The sequence below is a fragment of the Macrotis lagotis genome, chromosome 3, assembly GCF_037893015.1.
Source record: "Macrotis lagotis isolate mMagLag1 chromosome 3, bilby.v1.9.chrom.fasta, whole genome shotgun sequence".
Classification (NCBI taxonomy): domain Eukaryota; kingdom Metazoa; phylum Chordata; class Mammalia; order Peramelemorphia; family Peramelidae; genus Macrotis; species Macrotis lagotis.
Genome location: NC_133660.1, coordinates 223,101,615 through 223,123,306, shown reverse-complemented (window position 1 = coordinate 223,123,306; position 21,692 = coordinate 223,101,615). Strand labels below are relative to the sequence as shown.

The window sequence follows — 21,692 nt, the reverse complement described above, 5'->3', positions numbered from 1 at the left end:
GAAGTGTATGATAAGCCCATTTACTGACTTATCACAAAACTTTGGGAGAGAGTACAGATATTGTTCCCATTTTACAAATGAGCAAACAGTCTCCTGGAGGGTAAGGAATATGTTTAAATCATTTTTATAAACATGGTGGTAATAGAAGTCATGTCTTCTATCTCCATATGAAGAGTGATTTCCAGTGCCTCCCATAGCATCTGCTAGCTGTTTATGGACCATAAAAATAGATCTTCTCTCCCATACTAGTAAGCCTGCAGAGGGCAGAGGCATGGAGGTGGGCAAGTGGATAGAGTGCTGGGAGTCAGAAAGATGTGAGTTCAGATGCCCCCTCAGACACATAGTAGCTGCGCAACCCTGGGCCAGTCATTTAGTGTCTGTTTGCCTCAGTTTTGTGAGATACAGGTGTTAGTAACAACAACCTTGCAACATTGTTCTGAGAATTGTTGCAAACATTTCTAGGTCCTTGAGGTTCAGCCACTGGACAAGTAAGCCGGCCCAAGGATACAGGCAGTCAGGTACCTACCCTGCAGCTGCTTTATCCACCCCAAAGTGGAAGGTGACAAACATGTGTCTCACTGTTCCACAGATGGTCTCTTAAGAGAAATGGATATTTTTCTCTCATAATAGCCAATTTTTAAAATAAGGAACCCCGGAACTTTTTTCATCTGCCTTATTTTCTTGTCCAATCCCAACTTGTTGTTTGTCTTTCCTTCAGAAGACTTAGACGTGAGTTGGATTTAAGTGAGACTGGGCTGTGCAAAGTCACCAGCCTCAGTTTCCCTTTGGACCCATCAGGAGTCCAATGGCCAGCTATAGATCTGGAAGACTGGGAATGGCCCCAGATGCAATGGGAGACCTTGGCTTTTTTAAGGTAAGATCCTTCCCATTTTGACTGAGACCATGCCCATTCAGTGATTAGGGTAAGGTAAGAAAGAGATAAAGCAAAGATTAAGCACTTTTATCCAGTCCAAAAAAAAAAAACCAAACAAATTTGGAGGGGAAGACCTGAGTTTCTCAAGGATTGAGGGAAGGAAGGAAGGAAGGAAAGAATGAATGGCCTCTTTATTTTGACTAAATGAGAATATACAGGAAATGATAAGCAAAATATGAAGTCTTTAGATCCAATTGGATAGTCAAATATAAAAATCAATCTCCACTCTACTGGATCAGATTTCTAATCTAAGATAAAACTCCCTTCTGCTCAGGCTCAGCTAGTGATAATTTCTTAGAATAGATTGCAGGATGCTGGGAGTAATTTAGGAGAAAATGACACAATCAAAGATCATCTAAATAGGTTTCATCCCTCATTGTAATATTCATTTTCTCGTTAATTGTTAACTTATCAGAGTTGTCACACATCCCTCTTTCAAGGGCATGATTGTCTGGCATTAGAAAATGCCCCAGACTTCCTTTTATTAAAATCCTGGCATTGTTAATAAAATGAGTAATCTGGGGCAGCTAGGTGGCAGATTGGCCCTGGAGTCAGGAGTACCTGAGTTCAAATCCAGCCTCTGACATTTAATAATTTCCTAATTGTGTGACCTTGGGCAAGCCACTTAACCCCATTACCTTGCAAAAAAAAATAAGTGAAATGAGTAATCTAGAAATTATGTGTCTCAAATGTTATAAATTGTAGTATGTGGCCCAAGAGTTTGGGTATAAGATCAGGTAGGTCACATGGTAGGCCTACAAAGTAATTTTGGATAGGATAGCCAGGGTATATAGACAGGAAAAGGTATGTTTTTAACAAAAGAATAAGGATGGGGGCAGCTAGGTGGCACACCGGCCCTGGAGTCAGGAGTACCTGAGTTCAAATCCGGCCTCAGACACTTAATAATTACCTAGCTGTGTGGCCTTGGGCAAGCCACTTAACCCCACTGTCTTGCAAAAAAAAAAAAAAAAAGAATAAGGATGCCTAACTATTCCAAAACCCTGGACCCCCTTGCACCAGACCAAAGAAAAGAGCATCAGTCATTTAGTTAACATTTGTGAAGTTTCTTCCATGTGCTTTACTGGATAGAGTAAAGAAAAGTGGGTGAGTTCCTGAAACTATTCAAAAATTTTGTTTATGATTTGTACTGAAGAAGGCATTATAAATGTGTAGATATGGATAGGAAATGGAATTAAAGATGTACTCCCAAAAGTCCACTTTCAATAATTCTCTCTTTTGGTCCTGCACTAAAAAATAAATTCTTTCAATCATTAGGCCATCCAAAGATTCCCAATACTGCAGGATAACTTCATAATAATAATAACAATGATTTAACATAATAAATTTAACAAATTAAAAATTGTCTGAACAAAGCAACATTCTGCTTGAAGTCATCTGTTTCTGGGAATCCTTTTCCCATGGAAATTCTGTGACCAAGAGTCTGCCCTAGACCACTAAAGCCACAAATTGTCAGACTTGATCCACTCAGACTCAGAGGCCTATATCCCTGAATCAGCATCTCAGTTGTCTCTAATTGGGTGTCAGTTGTCAACAATATCTGAAAAGGTATCTTACAGAGTTCACTTATCAATATCAGGATTATAGGAAGAACTCTCTCTCTCTCTCTCTCTCTCTCTCTCTCCAGATAGATAGATAGATAGATAGATAGATAGATAGATAGATAGATAGATAGATAGATAGATAGATAATATATCTGGAATTGAAGTTTCTATTAGCATGTATGATTTGTACTTTCTTTGTTTGAATCCTATACTTTGCGTGGATAATGCTATCTATAAAGTAAAAGTTAAAAAAGGACCTGACATTGTAAAGTAAGCCCCTTCTATCTTGATGTTATCAGAGACCTCAAACAGAAAAAAAAATCATAATTTAAAATTTTCTTTGTAATTAAATTAAAATAAATTAAAGCACATCTATAGAAGAGAGCCTTAATACAAATTGAGACTTTAATACATAATTTCAATCATATCTAAAGCCTGTATATTTAGAAATTTATATAGCTAAATATCTATATATTCAAATGAACCTAAAGGAGATTCTATATTTTCCTCTATCATTTCCAGTCATATTCTCTATATCTTCCAGGATCAAACTTAAAATATTTCATATAGGACCAATGACAACATTTTTTAAAATTTTTTTTTATTTAAGGCAATGGGGTTAGCTGACTTGCCCAAGGTCACACAGTTAGGCAATTAAGTGTCTAAGGCCGATTTAAACATCCTCCTGATACCTGGGCCTGTGCTCTATCCACTGCTCCACCTAGCTGCCAAAAGACATTTTTTAAGGCTGCTAACACAAATATAGTTATCTAGAATCTAAATATATTCTTTAACCCAATAGAAAACATTTGGTAGCCAATCATATATCTAAATAGTGTAATCATTGTTTTTCTCAAACTGAAGTTAATACTCCATTAAAATAGAAAGGTTTTTTTTTCGGTTCTTGCAAAGCAATGGGGTTATGTGACTTGCCCAAGATCACACAGCTAAGTAAATATTGTGTCTGTGGCTGGATTTGAACTCGAATTCTCCCTCCTGGCTCCAGGGCCAGTACTCTATCCACTGTACCAGTTAGCTGCCCTTAAAAATGAAACTGTATTTTATCTTTATCATATCCCCCTTTTTAAAGATATATTTCATTCTCAAATCTCTCAGTAAAGATGGAATACTTGCGCATAAACTTAATACATGAATATTTAGCTAATTAAACCAATAAGCAAGGAATGGCAAGTCTAAGAACTAATTTGCAAGGATTAGGAATTTGAAACAAGGAATGATCAGATATTCAGAACAATAAACATCAAAGCAATTAAGTCTTGTATATTTGCATCTCATTGTAATAGCTCCCTGATGGTACCAATAACATTCGCTTATAAAACCTTTGCAGTTCTCAATCCCTGATCAGAAAAAATGTGATAGGAGAAGAGGATGAAACAGATATATATATATATATATATATATATATATACACACATATATATGTATATATATGTGTATATATATAGTGGTAAAATATCAAATTAAGACTATTCAGATTTACCTATAGTATGTATAGGATTAGAAAACTCGTTTGGCTTTTGTTAATATAAGGTATAAAATATAGATTATCTTTCCTGGAATAGCTAATCATGCAACAGAGTTCCACATTATCATAGCCAGGCTCAAAACTAACTAACTTAACTTTTCACAAAGGAAATAGCATAATAGGAAAGGCCACCTCCTCAACTTTCTCAGTCATTTACATCTACCAGTAATGTTTTCCAGCAGATAATCTTTGAGCTACTTGCGACTTTTCCCTTGAATGGTAGAGCTTAACAATCTAAACAATTTTGCCAGAACTCAGAACAAATTGCATTATAGACCTTTGTCACACAGCAGGTTTCACTCCTTACAATTTAGAGTAAGATATAGTTATTTTTCATGTTGCAATAATAAATCACAATAAGTAAAAACATTTTTCAGCCCTTAGTCTTTCCAAAAGCATTCATTCATTTTACTTTTCTTTTTTATTTTAAATATATATGTAATTGATATAAAAATCAATTACGAAATCAATGAGCTATTCCAATTCTAGAGTTTTATACATAAAGTAAATATATAATATGAAAAAACGACTTACTATTGCATATTCCTTAAAATAGGGGAAAAAAATCTTTTAAACTGTTGATACCAAGTTGACTCAAAGATTTAACCCCAATATATATTATTCTAGGTAAAACTTATACATTTTCACATTCAGAAACCATATTCTTTCATATTCAGACCCATATAAATCTTCTATATTATAAACAAACTTACATAATCTTTCACTTGGTCTTGTGTATTGAGAACAGGATTCTGTAGCTCCAGTATAATCTCCAGTCTTTGGGTGGAATCCACAAAAGATAACCTTTTCCAAGTAGTTACTCTTCCCCCACCCCACAGTGACTCTTAGCTCCCTTAAAAATTCTGTCTTGATAAGGTCTCCAAGACTATGTGACTTCCCTAGGTAGCAAGTTTGTTTTTCCAATCTAGAGCATACCATTTAAATATGAAAAGACAACATTTAACCAGGCTTCTCTTACATGGGAGAAAAGTTAATAGTTGAACTAGGTACAGCTTCAGACTCAAAAACCACTTGCCTTGTTTGGAAGATTAAAGTTTTTAAACCTACTTCAGTTCTGTTAAAGAATTGAGTATTTTCTGTCTCTCTTCAGAAGAGAGAAAATGATAAAAGTAGGCTGTTTGTATGAAAATTTCACAAAGTTAAAATGCTGAGGAATTATAACCCAAAGCATGCACTGTTATTTCATCATTTATTTAAAAAAATATTTCTCTCTCTCTCTCTCTCTCTCTCTCTCTCTCTCTCTCTCTCTCTCTCTCTCTCTCTCTCTCCTTTCCTAACTTGCCCAGAATTGGAAATACAAAGAAAATCAATCAATAAATATTTATAAAGTGTTTACCAAATGCTAAGCACTGTGCTAAACTGAGGGGGAGGGAAAGCAACGAGACAGTCTTTGCCCTCAAGGAGAACTCACAGCTTTGAATTTTGCAACTGAAACTTTTCCCAGCCTTCCAGCCTAATCTTAAAACCTATCTCCCACTGGCTTGTTCTTTGGGAAGTTGAGGGTAGCATTAGAATTGGCTTTTTTAGTCTTTAGAATATGTAAAAGGTAGCATTTCGATTGATGTTTTAAAATTGTATCCTGATTACTGTGTTCTGATTATTGTGAGCACTTCCCTCCCCCTTCTACTCAATATAGTAACTTTATTTAGCCAATGTAAAGGGGCCAGTAGTAGGAAAGAGGATGGCAAAGGGGAACATGTAAGTTACATACAATCTCTTCCAAAGGGACATAATTTATAAACTGGATCATATGTTAACATATATTCACATTGTGAAGTAGATGCCAAATCAGAAGTCAACTGTTGTCAAGCCTTGGTCCTAAGATATGTAAAGTTTAGACTAGTTTCAGTAGCAAAACCTGCAGAACACCAAAAAGGGGTTGATCATTTTGAGATGATGTAGGTATGTTTTTTTTTAACCAACAACTTTGAGATGATTTAATGAATTAAGCCCAAGGCAACACAAAGAAGAGTTAGTCCACTCCCTGCCCCCAAGAGGAGACCCCCAAGCACTGCTCTAACCTCCAAAGAATGATGCCTATTATTCCCAATTCAAATCCTTGGTTATATGAGTTATCTTCTTCTCATTCTTTTCCCCACATGACCAGTTTCCTTCCACCATCTAATTTCCCCCTTCCCCCGCCCTCCTCTGTGCTTTATTAAAATGTGATTGCAATTCCACTTCCCATTGCTATCATGGACCCAAAGAATCAGGCAGGCCTGCCCCAATTTCATAAATTTTCAACTCAATATATCTAACTCAACACAGACAAATCAGCCCTTTCTGGGATATTTTTTATTTTGAAATTTGCCAATAGAAGCCCCGCTGTGCGTGATAAAAATACACTAAACAAAATCTTCAGGGACTGGTCTGAGCAAAAGAAAGTTTTTATTTGCTTTTCTCTAGAGAAGGGCACACTCCAAACCTCACAAAGATAGTGAAGATCAAGGAGCTGCCCCAAATTGACAGTCAAACAAGATTATATGGCCTAACCTGATTCCCTCCTTCTCCCTATCCTCTCTGTCTGTTGACTCATTGATTAGTCTTTGAAGTTACATTCTACTCTTGAAAATCTACCCCATCAACAAAGAAAAGAATGAAAGTTTTTCATAAAATATTACCTCACCATCCAGATGGTGAGAACATCAAAAAGACTTTTAATGACCTTCTATGTCTATCTAAATGAAATAATGTCTGATTATGCAAGGTCTTCTAAGAAAAGTCTATTATCCTAGTCAGTAAAAACAGTCTTATCAAAAGTTAGGAGAGTGAGCCATCTGGAATATAAGGGCCTTTCTTCTAGAAATAGTTTAAGAATAATAGTTGGGGAGCAGCTAGGTGGATAGAGCACTCCTGGAGTCAGGAGGACCCGAGTTCAAATTCAGCTTCAGGTACTTAATAATTACCTAGCTGTGTGACCTTGGGCAAGTCACTTAACCCCACTGCCTTTCACAAAAATAAACAAAAGAATAATAGTTTGTTCTTTAATATTTCTTAACCCTGGGAAGAATTCACTAGGAACTGACTTCACACCCTGAAATTGTTTGGTTTTTTTTGCAAGGCAAATGGGGTTAAGTGGCTTGCCCAAGGCCACACAGCTAGGTAATTATTAAGTGTCTGAGGTCAAATTTGAACTCAAGTCCTCCTGACTCCAGGGCCGGTGCTCTATCCACTGTGCCACCTAGCTGCCCCCCTGAAACACTTTTATTGGGGAATATTCCACTCACCACTGATATTAGTTCTGCAGCAGATTAGATTCCATGATGACCATTGAAGATTTCATTCATTCTATTTCTATCAGAATTACTATCTGAGTTTCAGAATCATTTGGCAAAGGATTCTTCTATAAGGAAAAAATACAAAGGATTTTATTTTTTTAATTTTATAATAAAAAAATGCTATTCAAGTCAAAATTGAGATTCATGTGAGCTTTATTTCATTAATAAGAATTCTGTTAATACTTAAGTTTTACATTTACTTAGAAACTGAACAGAAAATTTATGCAGGAAGGATGATTAAGACAATAGAATATTGGGGCAGCTAGGTGGCACAGTGGATAGAACATTTGGCCCTGGAGTCAGGAGGACTTGAGTTCAAGCGTGACCTCAGTCATTTAATGATTACCTAGCTGTGTGATCTTGGGCAAGTCATTTCACCCCACTGCCTTGCAAAAACAAAACAAAAAACAATATTCAAAAGTGACAAAGTGGGGCGGCTAGGTGGCACAGTGGATAAAGCACCGGCCCTGGAGTCAGGAGTACCTGGGTTCAAATCCGGTCTCAGACACTTAATAATTACCTAGCTGTGTGGCCTTCGGCAAGCTACTTAACCCCGTTTGCCTTGCAAAAATCCTAAAAAAAAAAAAAAAAAAAAAAAAAAAGTGACAAAGTGGCAATCATCAGATAGAGGAGTCTATTATTAGCTTGCAAAAAATAAGGTGAAGAGGCACTAGGTTTAGAAAAATTCCTAGTCTTGTTTCAAGTATTCACCTAGAAATAGAAAGACAAAGTTTTCTCAGGTGCAAGAGATAAAGCAGACAATATAGAACCATCAAACACTAAGTTATCTCTAGTTTTCTTCAAAGCACAAAGATGCTGGACTACAACTTTATCAACTTTTTCAGAAGTTTCCAAATTGGTGAAATCATCCTTTCTGCACATTTTGTAAGTTTTTAAAGAAGAGAATCTGAGAATTCAAACCAGCAAGGTCTTTACAACTCCAGTTTCTGCCATAAAACCCCGAATGGGATCTTGAAGACAACAAAGCTCCTATTATGTGTCTTATTAGAATGAAAAGTAGATGAGTTCCCATATCTTTTCAAAGTCCTATTAGTTTTCTTTCATAACTGTCCAGATGGCAAAACTGGCTCCCCCACATTCCACAATTTCACCCATGTTCCTGAGACTTTGAGTGGTTCTGTCAGTTATGTGGGGATGGGGGGGGGGGGACAGTGCCCTTCCCTCTAGATCTGAAGGTAAGTTCCACGTCTGTCCTTAATGCTTGTAATAAACAATATGGGGTACAGAGAAAGTGGAGGGAGGATCAAGAAAAACTACATAGTGATTAGACTCTCCCAGAAAAGGAAGTATTGAAGGAGATGTTCACTATATCTATATAATAGCAAATATAACACAAGATGCAGTCAGTTCTCCCCAAAATCTACTTTCAACAGGATCAAATGAGAAATGTTAGTTATTATTTCTCATATCCTCTATAGTTCTTAGACAATCCTTAGAATCATAGTACAAAAGTCAGTCAAAATCTTAAGTAGGATCTAGTTCAACTCATTTTATAAAGGAAGAAATTTGGGCCCAGAAAGGCAAAGGGACCTACCAATGGACACACAGCTAGACAAGGTCAGAGCCAAGAACTGAATTATTACCCTCACAATCCCATACTTCTTTTTCATTACCCAGAAAAATTTTTTTTGCATTGATACAAATTCTCCTCTTACTTTTGCCAATTATAACTCCTTTATCCCTTAGACTTATGAGTTCTTGTGACCAGAAAAAAAATCAACCTTTTAGTGATGAATCTCTCCACAATTAGCAAGGTTAGACCTTTGAACAATTGACAAAAAGTTGAGGATATACAAGGGCAACTAGGTGATGCAGTGGATAGAACACCAGTCCTGGAGTCAGGAGGACCTGAGTTCAAATACAGCCTCACTTAATAATTTCAACAAGATCAAATGAGTCAGTAATTACCTATGTGACCTTGGGCAAATCATTTAACCCCATTGCCTTGCCAAAAACAAAATCAGCAAGGATATACACACAATAGTAATTGGAGATCCTTTATGAAAGGGCTTCAAAGTTGATAAAGTACTTCCCTTTGAGGTGGAGATTTTTTTTTAATTTAAGGCAGTGGGGTTAAGTGACTTACCCAAGGTCACATAGCTAGGCAAGTAAGTGTCTGAGTCAAATTTGAACTAGGGTCCTCCTGACTCCAGGACTAGTGCTCTATCTACTGGACCACCTAGCTGTCCCCTTTTGAGGGGTAGAGATTTAAGCCATTTTATCTTCATTCTGAAGATGAGGGCACTAAGGTGGATGTAGGCTGAAGGTCAGATTTTAACCCAGGCTCCAGCTGTAGCCCTCTTTGGACTGGACTCTGCTGCCTCTGTATTCAATAGACGATGTGCAGATAACTCCTTGGCCAGACCATGACTCCAGCCCACCTCTTCAGACTCATGGCATTTTCCTCCACTTGAGTATCATTCCATCCAGTCAAACTGCCCTACCTGCTAGTCCCATCTCCTTGTCACTGTACCATTGCAGAAGCTGTTCCCCATGCCAGGTAAGCCCTCCTCTTCCGCACCTCTGCCTCCTAGCATCTTTACCCACAGCTCAGAGGCCACCTTCATTCACTAGGTAGTTTTTCCTGATCCTCCCTCCCCTTTCTCTGTACCCCACATTGTTTATCACAAGCATTAAGGACAGACTGTGAGACTCGCCTTCAGATCTAGAAGGAAGGGCACTGTTCTCCCCCCATCCCTACATAAAGTAACTGACAGAACCACTCAGTCTCAGGAACATGAGTGAAATTGTGGAATGTGGGGGGAGCCAGTTTTGCCATCTGGACAGTTCCCCTGTGGTCCCCATCCTCTAGGTTGGGCTCAAATCCGCATCGCCCTGCTGCTCCAGCCTAGAAGAGCCTGCTTTCAGTGACTGACCTTCCAGCAAGCTCAGCGCCTGCTCCCTGAAGCCGAGACTGGACCTGGGGCTCAAGGCATCATGGGAAGGCAGTTCCAGTTCCCTTCTCCAATTAGCATCTGGACCACAAACCCTGTGGATTCTGGGGGAATGAGTTCTTTCTTATACTTCTTCCCCATCATGCCTGTCCCATTATCATCTTCATATTCCTGATGCATAGGAATGAAATGACTTGACAAACAGTACCACAGTCAGAGCCAGACTAAAAAACCAAGGGGTCTGACTTGCAAATTCGATGCTCATTCCAGTACTTAAGCTACAAGATAACCAAAGAGTAGTGGCTTGTGAATGGTTTTATTTTCAAACAAAGATCTCTTTCTCTCTTTCACTTGCACTTCACCTTCTCACACATATAATTCCTACATTGGTCATATCCCCAAAATCAGCACCTCAAGTCTTTCTCCTCTGTTAGAAGGTGGGTAAGTTTCATAATAAACTCTTTGAATGGTTGTTAGTTCTGTTGTGTTGATCAACATTCTTAAGTCTTTCACAGTTGTTTGTCTTTTTGACATTGTTATTATATAAATTGTCCTCTCTTGGCTTCAGTTCATGAGTTTTCTCAGATTTCTCTAAAACAATCCCCTTCATTTTTTAGAGCACAATGGATTTCATCACATTCCTATATAATAACTCATTTAACTATTCCCCAACTAATGGGCAACCTCTCCAGAAAAATAGTTTTATATTTAAGTATAATTATAAATGTACCAGCAATGACAAAACATTTCTTATTTTTATAGTGCCAAGTCACAGATCATATAATTTTATTTAATGTGTTTCTCCATCCTTCTTGTATGCTCTAGTGCCACATGGATCTTGAATTCATATGCAGAATCATCAACAATGAAAATTGGAGAAATGGTTTTTGAATTTTGTGATTATAGATTAGAGAATCTCAGCATTGTAAGGGATCTCAGAAACTACTTAGTCCAAGCTATCCCTTGACAAAAGAATCCCCTTTCCAAATAATCTTCCACAAGTATCTACCCTACTGCTTCCTGGTTCCTCCTTGGAATAGTTTTAATTGCTAGGAAAAACTGCTCCTAAAGGCCCTATATTTGGAGCAATTAGGTGACACAGTACCAACCCTGGAGTCAGGAGGACCTGAGTTCAAACCCAACCTCAGACAATAAGTACCTACCTATGTGACCTTGGGCAAGTCACTTCATTGCCTTGCCAAAAAAAAAATATTTATTTCTTTGCAGTTTTCATTCAATGTCTCCCTGAAATCTCACTCTGCTTTTCAGGATCAAGAACAATCCCTGATTCATCTAATAGAACTTCAGATCTTTGAATATCTGGAATAGCTTTGTTGTTAAGTCATTTTCGTTGTGTCTGACTCTTCATGATTCCAATTTTCTTGTTAAGGAATGATTTGCCAATTCTTTTCCAGCTCATTTTACAAATGGAGACAACTGAGGAAAACCTTTCCCAAGGTCACACATCTAGTAAATGCCTGAGACCAGATTTGAACTCACTGGTACCAGGCAAGTCATTCTATCCACTATAGCACTTGGCTGCCTCTGAAGGAACTAGAAAGTAATAAAAATCAGGATTTAATAAAATGGCTTAGTGCCTTCTCCAAACTTGCTACTCCATTCCCATGTCTTATTGTGCTTTAGAAGTCATCCTGTTTGCATCTCTACCTCATATTCATCAGATTGGTAACAATGACAAAAAAAAAAAAAAAAGGACTGCCAGACTACCTTCTGTAAGGGGGTGGGGTGGGGGGAGGGAAGTGAGATTGGGGGAAAAATTGTAAAATTCAAAAAAAAAAGATGACAAAAGAAGGAAAGTGATAATGGCAGAACAGGCACAGGTAGCAATGTTAGTGGAGCTAAAAGACATTAACTTGGGCATACCCTATGATCCAACAAGACCAGTACTGTGCCTATCACCTCAAAGAGATGAAAGGAAAAAGAAAAGGACTCAAGTACACAAATAACAATGCAGTAATTTTTGTTTTAGGAAAAAAATGGAAACTACAAAGATAACCCTCAATTGAAGAATGATTGAACAAATTATGGTATAAAAATGTAATGCAATAATATTATACCATAAGATACAGAAATCATATTGATTCAGAGTAAAGGAATTTATGCAATACATATAATTTATACAAGAATAATATAATTTTAATAGTTTTTACAATTATACAATAACATTATAAAGCAAAATAAACTTGAAAGACAAGAACTCTGATCAGTAAGGGCCCTTCATCCCTAAGAAAGACTAAAACATTTCCTAAAGCCTTGGATATAAGGAGCTCTTGGATTCTGGAAGTCAGGCTTTATCAAACTGTGATACTCCCAACAGAACATTGGATATGATTGTTTCTACGGGGGCTTTAAGAAGACCACAACATCAGGGAAGTGATGCCATGACAAGCATGTGAATCATATTTGAGTGGGGGGGGGTGTACTGGGTCACCAACCTTACTTTCTCCTCCAGAGCCACCTGGGTCCAGTGACCAGATATGAATCATGATGACTGGAGATGGCCCTGGATGTGAGGCAATCAAGGTTCAGTGACTTACCCAAGGTCACACAGTAAGAGTCAAGTGTCTGAGATCTGATTTGAGCTCCTGTTCTCCTGACTCAAGACCAATGCTGTCACTAAAGGCATGTCACTAAGAAAAGGAGCCTAATGAGATCTTGAGAGAAATCCATATATATGGGCCTTTTCACTAACTTTAGGATAGTCAAATAGAAATCCTTGTGGTTGCCCAAATCATCATAAATTCTTATGTTAATTAAACGTTAAAGCCAAATAATATAGGGTCCCCAGAAAGGTGAAAGATATGAAATGAGTCTGGAGTACTTCATTATGTTAACTCTCCTTACAGCAAGAGTTCTTAACATGGGGTTCATGAATACTTTTTTTGTTGTTGTCTTTTAGTTTTTTGCAAGGCAAATGGGGTTAAGTGGCTTGCCCAGGGCCACACAGCTAGGTAAGTATTAAGTGTCTGAGACCGGATTTGAACCCAGGTACTCCTGATTCCAAGGCCGGTGCTTTATCCACTACACCACGTAACCAACCCCCCATGAATACTTTTTAAAAATATGTTCATAATTATTTTTTTCCATACAACTGCTTTCCTTTGTATTTTATTTTATTCATTTAAAAACATGATTCAGAGAAGGGATCCACAGACTCACCCAAATTCCAAAGGGGTATGTTATACAAAAATAGTGAAGAACCCTAGCCTTATAATAACACTGCATGACCCATGATGATGACAGATAGCGTCATTGCCTGAATCCAGATAGCCTAGACCCAGTATGAATATATGGAATTATATCTCCCTTACCAGGTACTTTTTTTCTATAGTCTTATGACTTATGCTTACTAGTTAGGAACAATTCACTTTTGCCTTAGAAAGATTCTAATATACCCTTCATCATCTTTCTCAATGTTGAATATTCTTTTATACTGTTGAAGTCTGATGGGCAGAGATTTGAAAGTGACTTCCATTCTTGAAGGCATTAATGTATACTAGGGGTGTCAAACTCAAATAAAACTGGATTACTAAACCGTACATAAATCCAATCTGTATATTGTATATTGACCTAGAAAATCTCATATCAACATTATGTTATATTGTATTTTTTATTAAATTTCATTAAATGTTTCCAAATTACATTTTAATCTGGTTCAGATTACTATGGAGTATCAGGGTAAGTGTTTGACATCTCTGATTGATATACATCACTACCACACTGATTATAGAATACTGACTAAGCCAGATCAGACCATGGCAGCAGAGGCCCTTGATTGAATGGTGACCCATGTGAGGAGTAAAGGGTAGAAAATTAGCTCTAAAATAATCTAGGTACTAGCCAGTTCAGTCAAAGTTTAGGAAACACATTATGTGGAGAAAACTCAGATAATTCAGGACACAATCCAGAATAAACTACTTTCCCACAATCTAAAAAAGGAAAAGCCCAGAAATTTATTGGACTCAGCAGATTTCAGATAATCTCTATGACCTAACATGGTTGACCTCTGTTGACCTCTGTTTATCAGACTGGCCACCTATAAGTCTACCTCTTTCAGGTGAGATCCAAAAGGCTAGAACATTAGAATAACTTAAACAGGCCATCCAACAGTTTGTGCCTGTAGACCCTTACTACCCCCACAGGGCCTAAATGTTTTGAAGTCTCTGTTCATAAAGACCAGGCTGAGTGAAACCTTTGGCAGACACCATGTTTAGCCAGACAAAATGACTATTAGATTTCTAGAACTAGAATCTCCTCAGAGTGGGAATGGATACATACACAAACACACGTACCTATAGCCACTTGCATTGCCTCTTCTGAAAAGCAATTGTTTACATATTACTAGGTCCTAGTTAGTACTGAACTAGGATTAATTACATAATCACCCTTCATCCAACATTGCCAATTTTGGATTAGGTAAAGTAAGATGTCCCTTTTAATAAGATGAATTAGAGAACATTGTTAAACAGAATGATAGGTGATAGTACCACCTCCCATTATGCGTCTTGATGAGTCAATTCTATTCTAGGAAGGGAGAGAACAAGCTCTCATTCCAAAGATTTCATAAATTTAAACTCCAGGAAGACTAACCATTAAAGATAATTGTTTGTAGATGTAGATCTAGTTGCTCTTCTCCCATTTTTCTTTATTCCTTTCTTTAACCTAGAAGTCTCTTTCCCCTCAGAAGACTTAAATATCCTGAGAAAATAGCTCATATCTCCCTTAAAAAATTGATAGATTTACTGTTCCACCTCCACCCCATCTCATGGTCCAAACAAATTCTTCCAGATAAGGCTTGAGCAACCAAGAGAAGGTATTGTTGGAAGGTCCTTGCCTTTTAACAGCATCAGGGAGGTAAAATTATCTCTTGTAAATGGTGAATGTACCTAGAAGCAAGGAGATGCTTTAATTCACTTGGTAGTGAATGGAATATTTCCAATAAAACCACTTCAGGGTTAATATTCCTAGTGCTGTCCTCTCAGGGTTAAGAAATATTAAAGAAAGAACAGACTATTATTCTCAAACTACTAGAAAGACCTTGCATTCCAAGTTAGCCGATATCTTATGATAAAACTATTTTTACTAACTGGGAGAATAGTAGACTATTCTGAATGAAAAACCTTACATTCCAAAGAAGCTCATAAGCCTCCTCTTGTTTGATGATAAGTACTGAATAGGAGAATGGTAGACTTTTCTTAGAAGACCTTGCATACTCAGACATCATTTCATTTAGTTTTTTTTTGTTTTGTTTTTGTTTTTGTTTTTTTGCAAGGCAAATGGGGTTAAGTGGCTTGCCCAAGGCCACACAGCTAGGTAATTATTAAGTGTCTGAGTCCAGATTTGAACCCAGGTACTCCTGACTCCAAGGCTGGTGCTTTATCCATTACGCCACCTAGCCGCCCCCCATCATTTCATTTAGATAGATGATATGGTTCTATTCTTCTCTTTCTTACTGGGTAGATTTTTTTGCATAAAGACTATTCTGAAAACTCAACCAATTGGGTTGGAAGAGAGGAGGCTAGGGAGGGGGGATAACTTTAGGCCATATAATCTTTTTTTAATGAATTTTTATTAAAGATATTATTTGAGTTTTACAGTTCCCCCCCAATCTTACTTCCCTCCCCCCACTCCCACTCCCCCATGGAAAGCAATCTGTCAGTCATTACTTTGTTTCCATGTTGTACCTTGATCCAAATTGGGTGTGATGAGAGAGAAATCATATCCTTAGAGAAGAGACAAGAAGTCTAAGAGGTAACAAGATCAGACAATAAGATAGCTGTTTTTTTTTTCTAAATTAAAGGGAATAGTCCTTGAACTTTGTTCAAACTCCACAGCTCCTTATCTGGATACAGATGGCACTTTCTTTTGCAGACAGCCCAAAATTGCTCCCGGTTGTTGCACTGATGGAGTGAGCAAGTCCTTCAAGGTTGAACATCACTCCCATGTTGCTGTTAGGGTGTACAGTGTTTTTCTGGTCCTGCTCATCTCATTCAGCATCAGTTCATGCAAATCCCTCCAGGCTTTCCTGAAATCCGCCCCTCCTGGTTTCTAATAGAACAATAGTGTTCCATGACATACAGATACCACAGTTTGCTAAGCCATTCCCCCAAATGAAGGACATTTACTTGATTTCCAATTCTTTGCCACCACAAACAGGGCTGCTATAAATATTTTTGTACAAGTAATGTTTTTACCCTTTTTCATCATCTCTTCCAGGATATAGACCCAGTAGTGGTATTGCTGGGTCAAAGGGTATGCACATTTTTGTTGCCCTTTGGGCATAGTTACAAATAGCTCTCCAGAAGGGTTGGATGAATGCACAGCTCCACTAACAGTGTAATAGTGTCACAGATTTCCCACAACCCTTCCAACAATGATCATTATCTTTTCTGGTCATATTGGCCAATCTGAGAGGTGTGAAGTGGTACCTCAGAGAAGCTTTAATTTGCATTTCTCTAATAATTAATGATTTAGAGTATTTTTTCATATGGCTATGAATTGCTTTGATCTCCTCATCTGTAAATTGCTTTTGCATATCCTTTAACCATTTGTCAATTGGGGAACGTAGGCCATATAATCTTGCTTGACTATACCTTGGATGCAGCTCCTTGATGTTCACTACATTTGTGAGATTTGAAGTGTGCCATTCTCTCTAAAAAAGCCAATAAAATCTTTCTTTTGCTCAGAACAATCCCTGAAGATTTTGTTTAGTGTATTTTTATCACACACAGTAGTAATCCTGATTTCCTAGATTAAGGTGAGGAAGAGTATTCTCTGCTGTCATAACCTTATTTAAGATTGGTTTTACCAATTTTTACAACTAGTATTTCTGACAAAGGACTAATTTCTAATATACAGAGAACTGAGTCAAATTAAAAAAAAAAAGCCATTCCCCAATTGACAAATGGTCAAAGGATATGCAAAGGCAATTTACAAAGGAGTAAATCAAAGCAATCCATAGTCATGAAAAATTGGTCTAAATCACTACTTATAGCATTTAGCTATTTTTTTCTTTAGGATATGATTTCTCTCTCATCACATTCAATTTAGATCAGTGTATACCATGGAAACAATGTAAAGACTAACAGATTGTCTTCTGTGGGGGTGGGGGAGGGAAGTGAAATTAGGGGAATAATTGTAAAATTCAAAATAAATTTAAAAAAAAAAATTGGGAGATGGCTAGGTGGCACAGTAAGTAGAGCACTGGCCTTGGAATCAAGAGTACCTGAGTTCAAATCCAGCCTCAGACACTTAATAATTACCTAGCTGTGTGGCCTTGGGCAAGCCACTTAACCCCATTGCCTTTCCTAAAAAATTTAAAAAATTAAAAAAAGATCGGTTTTATTTGGCTACCAAGGGCAATGAGGACAAGTCATGGAAAGGCATATTATAGATTTTTATATTTAAGAGAAAACTTCCTAACAATAAGAGCTGAGCAGCTATCTGAGATAGATGAACCTCTCATAAATTAGAAATCTTCAGTCCAAAATTGAATAACCCATTTTTAGAAATTGTTAAGGAAATTTATTTTTAGGCAGGAGTAGGGACTAAATGCTCATTCTGAATTCACTATTAAACAAGATTTGCACCCTTTTGTAATGTTTACTTTTAGCTATCACAAACCCTTAAGTCTCCTCCAGCTTCTACATTTTGATACTCATAAGTCACACATTTGTCACTGTTTTGGGGTAGCCTTCCTTTTCATAAAGACCTGTTACAAAAAAAAGGGGGGGAAGCATTTCCTGCATTCTGTGACCTTTTCTTTTCCATCCAAACTCCTGCTTCTTTCCTTCTGCTGCAACTTCCTCTTTCCACAGGAGACACCCTGGAAAACAGTTTACATACAGAATGTCACACAATGCAAAATTGTGTTGTATTCAAATAAATTATAGCCTCGTAAATCAGGTTAATAACGCTACCTCCCTGTTTTGCCTCTAAGACTGTGGTGAGGCTTATAGGTGAAGATTAATGGGTTTACAAACTGCTTTATATTCCTCAGGAAAGCTATTTAATCAGGTATTATGATTGAATTTATAACTGAGCTTTTCTAGGGTCTCAGGTAGGAAAATGGAAATACTACAGCCCATAAGGAGCAGGGGTGGATTTGTCCTAGTGGGCTCCAAAGAATAGAATTAGGACGACTGCAGGAGGGGGAAGGGGAGTTATAGGCTAGAAAATTTCAGCTCAGTAGTAGGGAGATCTTCCTAACAATTTGAATTTTTCAGCAGTGTAAAGGGCTGCCTTGGGAGTCAATGGAATCTGTTAATAGAGGTTGTTATAAACCCACTCACACTCCACTCTAGTGCTCTGGCTCTGACTCTGTTCACATTGCCCTGACCACTCTCTTTTCCTATACAGAGACTCAAAACTTTGCCAATCAGATAGGTCATCTGTCAGAATTCTTCCATCACTGTTGCCAAATCTGTATGGAAAACAATGGACTTTACTAAACAATTTTGTTGTCTGGGACAAGTGTGACTTCTGGGGGCTTGGGGGGGGGGAGGATTCCTTAAGAAAATAATTTGGACTTTAGGATCCAGAGTGCTGTGGTGGAAGTACTGGCACAGACTATGATAAAGGAGAAAAAGACAGGAAGGAAGGCAAGGAGGAGTTAGGGAAAAGGTCACCTATAGTAATAGAAATACTCAAGTTCACACCTTAGATAATATATACTGACCTTTAGAATACCACGGGGGCTTTGATGTGAACTACTCATGGTCCGATGTATTACCTGAGGAAGACAATCAGTTTCTCATAAAAAATAGGAGGAACTAGACAGTTTCTCCATGATGTGTTTCTGGGCCCCCAGCCCTCCAGGAGAAAATCAGTAGAGGGAGGCAGCAATAGGAGAAGCACACAATGTCAGTCATCTTTCAACCTCAGAATATAGAGAGAAACATGGTGATCTAGACCCTAGGAGGCAGGTATAACATACGAAAGTGGTAGAGAGGATTGGTTGGTTCTTGTCCTTAATTATTGAAGACCCCCTAAAATGACATCACTATGTTTCAGATGAGTTACAATATGCCTGACTGGCTGATCAGACTAATATGAGCTCAGAATGCTCTAAAAACACAGCTAGGCACAAATAGTCCATGTGAATACCTGAAGTGCTAACTCTTAACTTATGAATGTCACACGTTCTTTGAGCTGCTTCAATTCTGCCTTCCTCACTGATGAGGGCATGCCATGCTGGATGGTCCTGTATCGGTGTCTCCCATGCTGAACAATCAATTCTTAAGTTTTTGAGAGACCTTCAGGGTGACCTGGTATCACTTCTTGTGACCTCCTTGTGAGCGCTTGCCCTGTGTGAGTTCTCCACAGAATAGTCATTTTGACAGGCGTACCTGTGGCATTCTAACAATGTGACCAGCCCCTCATAATTGCCCTCTCTGTAGTAAAGTTTGAATGCTAGGCAGTTTAGCTCAAGAATGTACCTCAGTGGGGCGGCTAGGTGGCACAGTGGATAGAGCACTGGCCCTGGAGTCAGGAGTACATGAGTTCAAATCTGACCTCAGACACTTAATAATGACCTAGCTGTGTGGCCCTGGGCAAGCTACTTAACCCCATTGCCTTGCAAAAACCTAAAAAAAAATGTACCTCAGTTTCTTGTGTCTTCTGCCAAGTGATCTTCAGAATTATCCTAATCCAATTTAAATGGAAGTGATTCAGTTTCCTGACATGGTGCTAGTAGACTGTCCAGGATTCACAGGCATATAGCAATGAGGTCAGCACAACAGCTCTGTAGACCTTCAGTTTGGTAGTTAGACTAATAAAATTTCTTTCCTCCCACACTTTCTTTTAGACCTCCCAAATACTGAGCTAGCTCTAGTAATTTGTATGTCAACCTCATTGTTAATGTGTCCTTCCCTGGAAAGGACACTGCCAAGATAAGTGAATCTGTCCACATACTCCATTTGCTGTAACTTCTCCATTTTACTGTAACCGAGGCCAGAGAGGAACTGAGAATATAGATAATTGCTTCAGATGCTAGTAACTGTGCAAGCACTTTGGACCAAACCCCTGTCACCCCACCCTAGTTACAGCTCTCCTAGTGCACTTGCCATCTGGATACAAAAACTAGCATCTGCCTTTGTGCTGCCTTAATTTTCCATTCTCCTCTCTAAGTTAAGGTTTGTCCTAGAGACAACCCAACCATTTAGGGATCCATGACCAGAGACACCCAAAAAACATCCATACCCCAACACACAGTCCCTCACAGCACTCTGCATCTTTTCTGAACACTAATATAGATATAGAGGTGTGGGCAAACTGGAGCATCCTTTGCAGAATGGTCAGAGGAATGCGTCAAAGTCATGCCCACGCCACCTGCTGGAGATACCTAAGAGTGCAGGAAGGGCCACGAGGCATTGCACCTGCTGGAAGACCTACCAGTCAGTCCATTGTATGGTGGGACAGAGGCCCACAAGGGTCCTAGGGGAGAGGCATTCATTGGCTGCTATTACTATTTTCCATGATTTCTGTATTCATTTATTTTTGTTTTCTGCTACCTGTCAATAAAATTTTCTCTTTGGATTTTGTGAACTATGTATTTGTCAGAGGCATCAGTGAGATCCCACAGGATGGGGCCCTAAAGTGAATTTCCCAGATTTCCAGGAGAGGATGAGAGGAGGAAATTTTCCCAAAACGTGCCTGAGGGCTTCAAGTTTTTAATGACCTGGTATACAAGGGTTAAAGTTTGGCATGTTCTTGAAGGGAAAATCATTTTTTCTGTTTTAGTTTGTTTCCTCCTAGTGTAAAGATGAAGGTTTCAGACTAGATCATCCTTCTGTAAGGAATTTGGGGCTGGGCCTTCTACCTCCATGTTCTGAGATCCCTTCTTGGCTCCGATAGCTACATGGCTGTGGGAGAATCAGGTGGGAGATGGACAAAAAAGGCAATAGATTGGCTCCTAGGAACTAAACGTGGCAGAGCCAGGCAGGGCAGATCTTGGATGCTCTTGGATGCTGGCCAGAAGGGCAGGAAGGGAGGATGCTGCAATGGTCTGAACAGGCTCATGGAGGCTCGCGGGTGGGGAAGAGGAAGAAGGGCGAGAGTCACGCACCGAGTGCTTTTTGCGGCCATTAGCGTGCTGTCCTATATTCCTGCCTCCCATTTCGCCTGCAGCAGCCGCGCCTTCCCCATTTGTGGGGACACGCAGCCACAGAGCTCATAAAATCCTCCGCTGCAGTTGCAGGCGCAGGGAAATTTTATCAGCCTTGCGGCTGGGGAATCTGTTGCCATGACAACGGGCTAGGTTGTCTCCTCTCATAGATTTCAACCAGCTGCGATTAGCTTACCTTCTCTCTCCATCATCTGCGGGAGGAACAGGGGAGAAAATATATTTAATGGGATTTTAAAATCAAAAGGGACTTAAATCAAAGAGATATTTTATTAACAAGTACATTGGATATT

The 21,692-nt window shown here is 38.6% G+C and overlaps 1 long non-coding RNA gene across 1 annotated transcript; it reads right to left on the bottom strand.

Annotated features, from left to right (window-relative positions):
* Positions 1-17,835: 17,835 nt before the first annotated feature.
* On the bottom strand, positions 17,836-21,483 carry LOC141516422 (uncharacterized). Its single transcript, XR_012476695.1, has 3 exons — positions 21,343-21,483; positions 18,955-19,008; positions 17,836-18,102 (listed from the first exon to the last, which is right to left on the bottom strand). It is a non-coding gene; the product is annotated as an uncharacterized LOC141516422 (long non-coding RNA).
* Positions 21,484-21,692: the final 209 nt, after the last annotated feature.